Source organism: Zonotrichia albicollis, chromosome 5 (assembly GCF_047830755.1).
Source record: "Zonotrichia albicollis isolate bZonAlb1 chromosome 5, bZonAlb1.hap1, whole genome shotgun sequence".
NCBI lineage: Eukaryota > Metazoa > Chordata > Aves > Passeriformes > Passerellidae > Zonotrichia > Zonotrichia albicollis.
Genome location: NC_133823.1, coordinates 71944183 through 71958013, shown reverse-complemented (window position 1 = coordinate 71958013; position 13831 = coordinate 71944183). Strand labels below are relative to the sequence as shown.

At 40.7% G+C, this 13831-nt stretch overlaps 1 protein-coding gene across 4 annotated transcripts in view; it reads left to right on the top strand.

The window, feature by feature from the left end:
* The first annotated feature begins 10900 nt into the window (after positions 1-10900).
* Positions 10901-13831, top strand: part of USP53 (ubiquitin specific peptidase 53) — a 28937-nt gene continuing 26006 nt past the window's right edge. The window contains exon 1 of one of the 4 annotated variants that reach the window (XM_074542061.1): positions 10901-11055. The gene's annotated coding sequence lies outside the window, so the exon portion shown is untranslated. Of the gene's footprint in view, positions 11067-11094; positions 11572-13831 lie in introns of those variants that run through there. The other 3 variants (XM_074542063.1, XM_074542064.1, XM_074542062.1) reach the window with 3 other exon arrangements.

Here is a 13831-nt window from a genome sequence, read left to right as displayed (position 1 = left end):
GGTTCAACCTCCCCGTCCCGAGGGGCTTGGCCAAAGCACCTGCCGGGAACAGAGCCAGCGGAACTGCTGAGCTGTGCTGGGAAGGGTCTGGGAGAGTGTTAACTGTGCGATGTGCTAAGCATTCAACAGCACGCAGGAGCCAGTGCCAGTGTCCAGGAATGTTCCCTGGCTGCATCAGCCTGCATGGAGCCTCATTGTGCAAGTCCCACTGCAATAAACAAATCCCTCTGCCAAAATCCGACTTGTTGGCCACAAAGGAACATCTCTTGGTAAGACTGGGAGTTCAGAAGTCCACTGTTACCTTCACTGGGTTTTAGGACCTGCATTTATTTTTTTAGACTGTTGTATTGCACTTGAAGTGTATCCTATAACTAAAGGAAAGCTGCAGGGGGGTTCCTAAAGGCTTCTTTTAGCTGTAACAAACACAGCTGCAAGGACAGATTGAATGGGAAAAGACACAAGTAACAGATTTACACAAACAGAAGCAAGCACAAGTTTATAAATATTTCAGGAAATGTGCATTCAACATCATGTACATTTAATCACAAGACTTGTATTTGCTTCAAAAAGAGAAAGGCACTGAAGGGTATGGTGAGAAGTCAGAAGTATGGTGAGAATAAATATATGATAAAAATGCCTAAAAGTCTTAGTTCCCAAAGGCTTTTTTCGGTCTCATTTTTATTTACAATAAGATACCCATTGCAGCAGTATAAAGGGAAGTCAAAAATTAATTTAAATGTTTTTACTAAAAATGTGTTGAATTGAGAAAATATATTTGCTATTTCCCAGTCTAAACAAAATACCCTATGATCACAGTAAGTAAAAAATAAATAAGAGGTGTACACTTTAAAATAGCTCCATGACTATAAAGGCTTTTTAAAACATATGAATCTTAAACCTTTTTTGACATGAAAAATCAGAGTCCATGGCCTGCACTGTCTGTTCTGAAGAAAAAAAAATAACAGCATGCTCCCTTCTTAGAAGTCAGAAATATTTCAGCACATCTTGGCTGCTTTCCCTCCTGTATGATCCATACAACTGACAATTGTGGAAATAAATTATTATTCTATTGTCTCAAAGTATCCCTGTGTTTAAATTAATTTAATACACATTGTCTCAATCAGAAGCAGGAAAAACACACTGGAGACAGAATTCTACTCCCAATGAAATCAAAGAAAGCTCTTGGCACTGTTCTCTGTGCAGACAGAACTTCTACATGGCATTTATTTAATCTCAAATAGGTACTTGCAATTAGAATTCATACTATGTGTTCAGCATCAGAATGGATGTTTTGGATCACAGAGCTGGGCCAAGCTATGTAGGTAGCTTGTTTTGCATTTTTACATATGGTGAAGTGCTAACAACCCCAATCATGCCTTAGAAATACTCTGGGAAATGACATGGAAATACAGGGGAAAATGAGCCCCTATCTAATTAGATCTCTTGAAAATTATTTTCAGACCAGACATGAATAATCTGCACTCTACCTCAGCTCTTTGATGGTCTTCCTAACCAGCACAAAATATTCTGGGCAGCAGCTAAACCAAGAGGATAAAACAGCCCTCCTGAAATGCATTAAGGCTGTGAAGCATAAACCCCCATATATGTTAGATTAGTATTTTTCATTGGTAGGCCCATAAATTATAAGCAGACTAGACAGAAACACCAGAAGATCCCTATAAGGCTGACAAGTCACGTAGCACTGGCTCCTTCATTATTCCCAGAGGCTACACACTGTTCAAAACCAAATAAAAAGTGATCTAAATGAATTATAAATAGTGTGTTTGCCACAGAACTGTTATGTAACTGGGTGTTAGAATATAGAGTATAAAAAAGTTACGAAATGCTGTCAGAATACTGATACAGTGTAAGAAACAAAAAAAAAAAAGCATAAAAATTACTCTTTCTAAAAGGAAATAAAGAAGGCACTGAAAGGGTGAAATCCTTTCAAGGAAATAAAGTATTATTTTTAAACAGCCTGTTGAGTAAGTGTTCAGAGCAAGGAAAAGCTACTATAGAGCTGTAACCCTTCTCCCAAAAAAAAAAAAAAGTTATCATGGTTTAAGAGTACAATAGAGGAGACTCAGAAAACAAAAAGACAAATAAAACTTTACTGCAAGGACACAGTAATTAAACTATCATTAAACTATCTCAACACAAATAAAGGAAGTTATGACAGAGGTCTCCACAAATGGTATGGAAAAGATGATGAGGGAACAATACACAGGAACAAACTGACTCTTAATAAAATGGTAAGGAACCAGCTTTAAAATGAACGGAATAAATATTTTCTCAAGAAATGCCTGGTTGTGGAACCTGGTGCTATAAGATTCTATGGGTCAAAAACTATTAATAACTTCAAAATAGCATAAACAACTTCATAGTGGTAACTATGCCTATTATGGGTAATGGCTACTATGGGATCTGCACCTGGAACATAGGAAGTGTGTTACAAAGATCACCCCATATTTATCCCATTTCTTTCTATAAATATCATCTACTGGGCACTGTTAAAGATCTGGGAAAGAGGGATATGTCAGTCCTATGAAATACTTTCTATCTCCCCAAAGCCATGTATTAAAGTACCATGTCAATTCTAGCACGTGCCATTAGTACTGATGTTCATTAATTTACATCAAAATATCCATTAGGAGAGCAGTGAAAGCAAAGTCAATTCCCACATGGAAATGGGGACATTTAAATTCCCACATGGAAATGGGGACATTTAAATGTAAACTGGGACCAGAGAGAGCCAGGCCTGACTTAAACCTCCCACACAGCATATGGGCAGTGCAGGGAACACAAAGCCTGACCTCAGCCACACATTTGGCAAGAGTCCTGATCCTATACAGAGAGCTCAGGTTAGGACACAACATACAAAACTTATTCCTCAGTTTTCCCTTTAATAAAATAGAAATATTAATGCAGGCTGTATAAACCTTTCATTTTATTATTGTATGTTAGGGGGTTGGGGTTTTGGTTTTTTGTTTGCTTTTTTTTCTGTTTTATTTTATGTTAGTTTGTTTTGTTTTGTGCTGGTTTTGGTTTGCTTTGCCTTTTTTTTTTTTTTTGCATTTTGTTTTTTTCTCATGTTGAAGAATGAATTTCATAGTAAAAATAAAGAAAGTAAAAAATAGCCCTACATGAGTACATACATAATATTCCTGGCTAGGGTGTAAAATGAATGCAAGAAACATTACAAGTAGAATAACATTCTACATTCATTTTACTTGAAATACTGGATTTCATTCTACAATGGGCTGGCTCTAACTAATAAAAGTATCAACAAATCAGTATTTGATGTTTTTAAAATAAAGATGTAAGTTTAGCTGTTAAAAAGTCCAAATAACTTCTCTTACTGTTATTTTTGGACAAAACTTTAAACTAAATTCAGGATGAATTCACAACCCTTTTGTTTTCAGATGGAAATTGAGAACAGACTATCCATCCAAAATACCTGGCCCAGAATTTGCAATACTTCCCTACTGCACAAAGACACTGTGAGACAAAGTTAAATAACATTTCCAAGAGGCAGAGGATTTATAAATCACTGTAAGAGTGAAAATAAGCCCTGGTATTTTGAGCCAACTATTCTTTCAAAAGCAAATGGAGATTAAAATATTCGATGGTGTTTGTACAAAGAACAGCTTGAACTTTGCCAGTTCAGAGCTGGCTGTACTCATTAGCACAGGAAAGCCCTCAGGCTGCTTTGCATGGAAGGTATAACTTAGAACTGGATTTCTCTAGAGTTCTGAAGGACATATGCACACTCATCTTCCAAAACAAAAAAGTTAAAAATGTCAAATCTTAAGGAGACCCTGGGTGCCAGGAGGCTGACCATACCCAGTCCCCATAGGGGGAAGGCTGGCAGCCATGCAGAAATGCAGAGTGTGTCACTGCACTTCCTTTTCCTTTGAGAAGATTCTCTGCAGAGCCAAGTTAATCTAGGCAAATAGTAACTTGAAACAGTACTTACTGTGGTCATTACCCTCCAGATTACTGAAAGATGACTATGCAAGATAACTACAAATGATTATAAACAAACATTTGAGGCATGACAGGCTCTTCCTAGGCTGGCCTACTGTACGTCAAGGAGCCAAGTCAGGCCTAATTCTGGCAGTGAATTCCAGCACTATGTCATTCCTCAAGTCCTTAATGAGAACATTTTGACTATTTGCTGGCAAAGGTAAAAACAAGAACATGCTGTACAAAAAGGAAGGAAAAGAGCAAGCTGAACTAAAATGGAAGTGTCTATTTCCTATCTGGGTTTTGCAGTGATGCAAATCCATTTCTTTAATGTCTCGATGCTGAAAAGGAAGCAATACTACACACAGCTCAAAATGAAAAGTCTCCTTATATTTAGTGATGTCACTTTATCATTTGTTCAAATGTGGCTTATAAAATAAGCAGAAAGAAAGGAAAAATGTGGAAATGGAAAGCATCAGTGGGAAGCAGTAAAGCAACCTGCAGCTCTAGAGTTCTGTGAGGTGAAAGTGCTATTCTAGAGTGTGTTCTTTGCACAAGACATTTTCTTTTAGCAATGTTCAGACACCTCAATAACTAAAAAATTCAAGTCCTTTTAGTCTCTTGCCCACTCTTTTCATTTAGTAGGGATTTAAAACATATTTTTACAACTGTTTTAAGTTCAATTTTTTGCATGTAGATTTCCAGATCTGTTCTGTTTTAAGGTCTCACCGACCCCATGTACAACACACGGCATTAACACTGTTTTATCTGTACAAGAATTACAGAGATGAAATTATTTGTGACTGGATTCACATTTTCCACAGTAGCATCCAATCAGTGACTCACAGCCACTCTGTCTTTGGCTTGCACACCCACTTCTTTAAAATCCTCTCATCTTCCATCCAACAAACTCTGAGCTTTTATCAGGGAGCCTTTCCCATTAGGCTCTAACACAAAACCCTGTACTTTATATTTTATCCCATTTAATTCTCTACTGCTCGAGCTCATCCAATTAGTTCAGTATGACACCACACCACAGGGACTGCTTCCCAACTCTGGCATGTCAACAGAGCTCATTAGCAAGTCACACTTTTTGTGCCAGGATCACAAATGAAACAATTAAACAATATCATTTTCAATATCAATTTTCACATCTCCCCCCTGTCATTAAGTGTAACATATTGCCACCTTTTCCTCTGGGCTATTTCTTTGCCCATCTGACACTTACCTTAAGAATATCTTCAGTGTAATAAGTTTGTTTAGAAAAGCAGTTACTGCATCACAGAAAGAAAGTAGGCAAGACTGGCATGATCTGTCTATGGCAAAAAAAAAAGTTTTATCCTATTTACTTCCACATTTTTTCTCTAAGAAGTCACCATCATCTTTAAATACTATGTTTTAAATCTGTTACATTTTACTTGGGCACAGACTGAGGTGCATGAGGAAGGGAATCAACTCATGTATTTCAAATCAAATAATGCTCAGTTTCTCACCCAGGACAAAATACAAAATACTTTTTGCATTCTATTATCTGAAGTATGCAATGTATTTTTTTTAATGAGACAGAAAATATATTATGTAATGTCAGCCACTATGTTACTTCTGATTTTATACTCACTAAATTCTTCTCTTTTGTTTTTATTTTACTTCATGTTGGATTTCACCCTGAAAGTTTCATTCAACCACAGGAGTTTTCTGTATGGGTCAGAGCTCCTTCTTTTCTTTTTCTGTTGCAGACTTCCATTCTTATTGGTTTACATGCCAGGAGGAAGCAATAAGTGAGACCTGGAAACTTGCAAGGATTGTTGAAGACTGATGCAACACAAACAAAGATCATCAGGAAAACTTTATTTTTTCAGGAGCATCCAGATGAGGACACAAGTTTTTAACAGTTGTCAGATATGTACAGCATGAAAAACAGAATTTTCTTATACTTTGACTGTTTCAGCAACTAACTTTAAAAACTGAAATCCTTTCCTATTTTAGACTATTCTATTACATTGTTGTTCCACAGAAGTAGATTATTGGACTGGAAACTGGATTATCCAAGAGGAAAAATATTCAGTTGCAAGACTTATGCAACCCCCACCCTTTTCCTTGTTCCTAAAAAATGAAAAAAATCAAGAACACAGAGACCTTGTTCCAGGCCCATTATCATCAAAAAGTCTGGAGAAGAATGCAAACCAATGTTTCTTTTTCTAAGGGTGAAATCCTAGATGACTTCAATGAAATTGCTTTTGCCACCCCACTGAACATTGTAGCCCTTAAAAGCCACCGAGAAAAATTATATAGTCAGGCCAGTGTACAATGAATAGGAGGAAAATATCTTGTGTTTATTTCTGCACCTACAGGAAGATAAGTTTAAAAAAGGTGGCTGTGCTCTATGAAAGTGTCCACAGCTAAGTGAGAGAAGGAGGAGAAAAAAGATCAAACTTGACCAGAAATGCTGGGCAGTGTTTTTAACCTAGCTAAAATAAACCACCACTTAAAACTCTCATTGCTTCTGAAGCCTCACTTGGAGCTTTCAGGATGAGAAAAGCCAGTGATGTGTTTTTTGGTGGTTTTTTTTTTTTTTTTCCAGACAGGATCCTTTTTCTCCTCCTTTCATTCATGCCTTGTAATGGCCTCAATTTACATGTGTAAATTTTAGGCTCTATGCAGGATGTGGGAATGAGATCAATTGGATGAGTAAGCTTCATGTGACTGCTGCTACAGACTATATGAGGAAAACACTGCTGGAGTGTGTTTAAAAGAAAGGTTGTGGGAATAAGGTGTTCATGGCAGGGAAGATTTGAGCTCTGGAATGGAGTTAGGTGAAGTTCCCCATAAGAAAACACATCCTCATGTAGCTTACTGCAAGCTGAAGATCTATTTCTCATGTGTTCTGCTCCTGTTTTGGATCATTTTGTGGCAATACAGCTGAGCATACAGCCTAGAGAACTTGGGCTAAAGGGCTTCCTTTCAGAAGCCACAGCAAATGCATATGATTGCTATTTGATGGCACAAATAATAAAAATACTATTTACCTTTTCTCTGGTTCTTCTCCACCTTTATGGCACTCCATCCTACCAGGGTGTTTTCCTTAACTCTTGCAGAATTATGCAGAGCACTGAGCCAATCACTCAATGGAAAAGCACTGCTCCTGAAGACAAGCAAACTGCAAGAACATCCTGGAATTGGAAAGACTTTTTCCTCCTCTTCAGGCAGAACTGTTTAAACATAGGATCTGACAACACCCCAAAGGCTTAGAGAATGTGCACATATTCTGAAGTAACCCTTACCTTCCTTAATGAAACTTTAGCCTGCTACAGACTATGCAGAATAGGGCCCAGTGCCCCTGGTATCTTTCAAACTACATTTTCTTCTAGAAGAATGATTCTCTTTATCCTTTTTCTCCTGAAAAGGGCAGCACAGCCTCAAACACTCTCTTCAGAGCTCAGTAATTACTTCACAACAACACGGCAGCAGTTCCCATGCACTGGAATGAAACATGTTTTCAATTAAAATGGCATTATCCCATAAGTGTCTCAAAGTCAGTGCTAAATGGAACTTAATCACATAAAAATTGTTCATGATAGGCCAATAAAACACACTGCACCATAACAGGCAGGTTGGTGCAGTGCTGAATTCACTGCAGTGAAAACACTTCCATAGAAAGAGGCAGCTAATAAAGCACACCTTGAATTCTGCACTGGCTTATGGAGTTTTCTGCCTCAGACCTTACACATAATTTGCTAATTTACTTTTTGCAAAATACTCCAGTAAGTGCAGACACAGTTCCTATTAAGTACACAAAGTTGATTTCACATGATGAACAGCTCATGAAGAAGGAGCAAGATCCATGCAGAAGACAAGAGCAACAATGACAAAACCAATGACTCAAAACATTGCTTAACCATTTTTCAAGAAACCCCACAAACATTAGTATTCTACCCTTCCAAGAAGAATCAGAGCAGGCATAATTTTTAATGAAACATTTGAACATGGAGAGGATAGCAGTTGATTGAAAAGGTTGTTGTAAACATATTCCAAGCATTAGTAAGAAATATGAAAGAAATTAGAGAACAGGTGTTTCAGTACAGCTACAGGTATGAAAATGTTCATAAAAATGCACATAAAAAAGACAAAATACAATTATTTCAGAGGAAGAAGTCAGAATATATTTACAGAAAAGCCACTGGCAACAAGATTAAAGATGACCCCAGGCAGGAAAATGGTAACACCAAAATAAACCCTTGTGTGCATCTGTAAAACACAGATCTGTAGCTCAGTCAGTGATGAAAATGGTGTGTGACTCCTGCAACATTGAGGAAAAATATTTAATGCAATTACCTTTGAACATTTGGATGTCTCCTAACTATTTTAAGACTTTTCTTTTGGCATGTAGCTATCCACAAATGTGCTTTACTCTGGATGGACATGTGCAAACCCCAGTGCCCTGGATGTGCTCAAGGATCTGGAAAAGTTTCCCCTCCTTTCCCTCCCAGCTTGGTGTTTTGTGTCTCAGCCTGAGTGCTCCTGCTTCAACCCCTCTCCATTAAATGTAGCACCTCTCCATCAACTCTCCAGTGTAACAATCTACTCACTAATAACACCAAAGTGTACTCATGAACCCACAGAAACATTCTTCTGCATCATGCCCAGCACATATCCTGCACTGCCACGAAAGGCAGCAGGAAATCATTTGCCCTGGTAGCATTGTTTTGTGCCATTTATTCTAATTTTAAAATTCTTCTGCTACCTCATTTAGGGCTTCCTGTGCTGCACCTGTGTCACCCTCTGCCTGAACTGCTCTCTTAACATTCAGTGCTAGAGAATCTTAAAATATATTATAATTAAAGCTCACAGACCACACTTACTCTGAGAGAAAAAAAAAAAAAAAAAAGGAACAGAAGAAACCAATATAAATCCTAAGGGACTTCTAAAGATTAGTGGCAAAAACAAATCCGTGCTGAAGAAAGGGCAGAGGCAAACATGAAAAGCAGAGTTCAGGGAAAGCAAAAATATCAAAATGAGGTCATAATCCCACTTTGGGACACACAGATGCCTTTGCTTGTCTGGCTTTGCAGAGAAGCAGTGCAGGGATCAAGGACTGAACTGACACCACCCAAAACAATAAGCAGAATGCTTTTTATGAGTGTACAATAACAAGATGCACAAACACAAAATTAGATTTTTAATTGCCATGTTAACACACTGACTTTCCACAGGTTTTTACCCTTAAATTTCCAGTGAGTATCTCTCAACAAACAGTTCAGAAAGAACTATGCAAAAAAGTAGAGCCAGGATACCGTATAAATCTTAGAACAATGGATCAGATATTCAATTCCCTTAAAAAATCACAGATTCTAAGAAATTTTAAGAAAACAAGAGACAAAAAAATTGTATCTGTCAAAAACTAAAAGGAATCCAGTGAAAACATCTTAATGCCTCAAGAAAAAAACATTTTATAAAATCCTGCAGTAAGTAATTCCAGTTTGTGAACATGACTCTACAAATCACTGAAAAATGTAGCTATCTATCTGTTGATCTATCTATCTAGCTATCTCTATATATATGTAAAGACAAAAGTCTGGAAAACTTAATGAAAATCTTACCAAAGAATCACCAAATCAAAAAGCTGCTGGAAAACATTGGAGAGTGAACCTGCTAAAATGGCTTTGCTAGTGGGGCTTTGACACTGGCAGTATAATGGAAGAAACAGTAGCAAAAAGTAATCTGAGGAAAATCTATATATTAAAAAAAAAGGGGATACAAGAACAACAAAATGTTGTATTTTGGCAGTGAGCTAATTTGATGCAGTGCCTCATATTCCACACAGTCATTTTGCAATCTGGATGACCTGAAGCAGACCCAGAAAGGGAACTCTACAGGGAAATTATTTTATTTACTATTACAGAAGACGCCTTTGGAAAACTGAACATGCTCTCAGGCACAGAAGCACTTTTTCATTCCTAGAAGACTATCAGAAAGGCAATTGGAAGACAAAAAATACAAGTTGTATCCATCAGCATGTGCCAAGGACTGATGTTGGGTGTGGTAGCACCTAAAATACCACCGCTAACCTAGAAATGAACCGTGTTAGTGAAATCTACATGTTTATCCGGAGGAAAAAAAAATCATAATAGTGGAATATAAAAGGTACTTGAACAACTAGAAACATGAGCATTTGTGGATACGGAATTCCTATCTCAAATAACAAAAGGAAACACCACTCCCTGGCCAACATAATAGATTAGATAAAAATCAGAGGGAACACAGCTTTGGGGCTATGACTCTGGGGCAGGTGATAGATAAATTAATAATCACACAGGACCTTTGTAGGCCGCATGGAAGCCAAACGCAACTGTGAGGGGGACGTACGCTTGTGAGGGCTTTGGCTCACAAGCCACTCCGTGCCAGTGCTATTCCACGGGCATCTCAAGGAAAGCCAACGTGCACGGCCAAATATCCTGGAATGAGAACTGGAAAACAATTGCTGGAAAAAACAAGCGCCGCCGCGTTCACTTGAACGGGTTGTTGACTCCAAACTCGAGCACCTGAGGGGCACCTGAGGGGCAACTGAGGGCACCTGAGGGGCTCCGGAGGGGCAACCGCTGTGCTCTGTCAACCGAGGGCGCCTGTGCCCTCGAACCGCGACCAGGCGGGGACGGAGCAGCGGGGTTGTGACAGCCCTTTACCTGGCGTCGTATCCCCCCCGCACCTTCGGCGGGACGCGGGGATCCGGGATCCGAGCCCCGCTCCCGCCCCATCGCCTCAGGCGCCATCGCCGCCCCTCAGGCGCCCCCGGCCTCACGCACCTTCCCGCGCGCGCACCGCGCAGGCGCGCCAGCGGAGGGCGCGGCCAAGGGCTCCAATCGCCGCTCCCCGCTCCTTCCCTCCCTGCCCGGCTCGGGAATATCCGGGACACCGCTCCGGGAGCGCGGCCCGGCTGCCGCCACAGTGCGCAGGCGCGGCGGCGCCGGGCTGGGGAGGGGAGCGCGAAGGAGGAGCGGGAAGCGGGGGAAGTAAAAGTTGCCGCGAGGGCGGGGCCGCGCCCGGAGTCGCCGCCGGGAGGGGGCGGGAGAGGAGCTGCGTGAGGAGCCGCCGGTGAGCCGGGGGTACGCGGGACAGGGGGTGAACTGCGGTGGGCAGGGGTCGGCTTGCGTCGGGGAGCGGGCACGGTTGTGGCCGCGCTCCCGGCGGGGGAGGCGGTGGCAGTGCCGAGGTGCGGACGGAGTGCCGGGGCACGGGACAGCCTCCTCCTCCCGGCCGGGGTTAAATCCCTGCCGGGGCTGCGTGGGTGCGGGTCAGCGGCAGCTCCGGGGCCGCGGGCGGCGCTGCCCCCGCCGTTGTGTAAGCGGAGCCGGGGCCGCGGGGCGGAGCGGGACCCCCGAGCCGAGCGGCGGAGCGCGGTTAATGTTCAACGCGGGCGGCACATGCCCGGCAGCCAGCGAGCGAGCTCTCCCTCCAGGAGCGCTTCCAGAGGCTGTCTGCCTGCCTGGAACAGGAAATGCCAGTACAGGTAGTGCTGGGGCTCTTGGAAATTTCATCGCTTTGCAGCGTTTCGGTGGCGGACTTGTTTGCTGTGTGTTCTCGTACAGATGGAGTTTCGGAGGCATGTGGGTAGGTGTATGGGAATATATGCAAATCATATGCTTAGCATCAGGTCTAAGTTTACCTACATCCTTTACTTTGATTTTCAATGCAAATGTTTTAAAATCAGCTTTTCAGAGGAACCATGACTTGTTCTTTCAACCTACATTTTTCCCTTCCCAGAATAAGCGTGAGTTTTACATATCTCTACTTAGTGCTTTATTTTGCTCGTGCAACCCCCTACCAAAACCACCAAACGCTGAAACACTTAAGCTTTTTTAACTTTGAAGCTACTAGGATTATTTTAAGAACAACAACTTAATCGTGCAAACAGCATTGTGCCTGATTCATGATGCCCTTCCACCCCAAGGCAATGGAAAATCACTTGACTCATTTTATGATTACCTGCTCTTATAGAATGAAAGGGTGTTTTTTGGTGTCAGAATAGTGAGACCTCATGTTATAATCTGACTGTAAATTAGCCTTGTCAAAGTGTAAATAATCCTTTCTTCCCCTAACAAGTTGTTGCAAAGCAAGAAGAACTTACTAGTTATTTTTTTTTTGAGTATCAAATTACTTGCATAAAAAGTTATTATTCTTGACCAGTGGGATGTTGACATTAAAAACAGGAAAAATATGCACTTGACTTTCATATCAAGCCTTGATAGTGCAGAATCTTTTTTGGCCATACAGTATGCATGATGAGCCACTGACAAAATTATTTACATGTGTGACCCAGAAGGTGTCAGGGTATTGGCACTGTCCTTGCTTCTTCCTTGCCTCTTGATAGAGTAAAACAGTTTAGTCACTGTGGGATGTAGTGGTGGGAGCAAAACCCATTCACACGGTTCCTCACAAGCTTCATGGTTGGAGCAGAATCAAGTAGGAGTTTGTTGGGGCCAGGTTAAATGATGTTGGGTTGAGGCTGGATCGGGATTTTAGATGTGCAGACTGAGCGAAGTGTTTGTAGGAAGGTTTGTACAGGATATGTTAATGAAGAAATATATGAGGTGTAGTGATTCAGACATTCAAACTCTTTTTTTGACAAATCTATAAAATATGTGTGGGTTTAAGGATGATGCTGACATTACCATTCCTTGTAACTCAGTTTTGCATTTTTTCCCTGGTGACTTAAGAAATCAGAAAGCTTTTTTGAGGCAGAGCAGAACTTGGCATTTTGCACTTCTGTTAATGATGAAAGATCAAACTGAAAAGCAAGGCAATTAATCTGAGACAAAAAGGGCAGTGTGAGCATCACTGTAAAGATACATTCTATCTTTCTGAGGCTCAGGAAAAGGTACATTGTAGCCTTTGAATAATCACGTGTGAAGCAGTAGGAAGGCAGAGAAACAAAAATGTTCTCCGTGGTGTCTGTGTGATGATTCATTGTAAATCCTGGCCCGTGTCATGGGCTGGGAATTTGTGTTCTCCAAGATCTTTATTCAGAGTTCCCATTGCAGCTATTTCTAAAGTCGGTTTCTCCTTGTGACAGATGAGGGAGGCTGAGCTGTGAACCTGTTGTTTTGCTTTTGGTGCAAACAGGAAAGTTTTTATTGGAACAGCTTAAAGCAAAAATGGTGCACTTGCACAAAAGCTGTCTGGGATAGCATCTACACTCCTGGTTCTCCATCCTGGAAGGGAACAAAGACGTGTGACCTGCAGGAGCAGGGTTTGGAGTAGGAGGGACAGCTAAAGAGGCAAGGGCTCCAGAAGAGACAATAGAGATCCTGAAAAAAGAAAAAGTCTGGGTTGGAAATCTACAGGGATTGTTTGGAGGAATTTCTAAAAGAGATACATCAAATGCTCCTTTGGTGTCTTGAGGGCTTGTTGAAACAGAATGTGTCTTTCTTGTTGAGAAAGAATGTGTCAGACCAATACCAGCTATTGGTAAAATACTGGTATTGGCCCTTTCTTGTAGTGTTTTTCTTGTTTCTTCTCATGTGTGTTGCAAGTGTGTGCTGTTAATGGAGTTTTTCTCCCTCTCCCATGTTTAAAATAATGGAAATTTGCATTCCTGTAAATGTATCTCTGCGACATCTGCCAAGGACCAAGACTGGTGGCTATTCAAAACATTTACATGTATTTTATGGTGCATGAGATTTGTTGACAAATATATTTAACATGGTAGAAGGGCACAGGATCTGTGCAGGGGACAAAAACATTGATTCAGCCTCATTGAGGTGGGTGTAGGAGATTATTTCTTTCCATTTTTGGTCTTTTTCTGCATTTTTAAAGCAGCTTCACTGTTTGTTTCTTTCTTCAAATGTAGGGAAAAATCATTACAACCTCC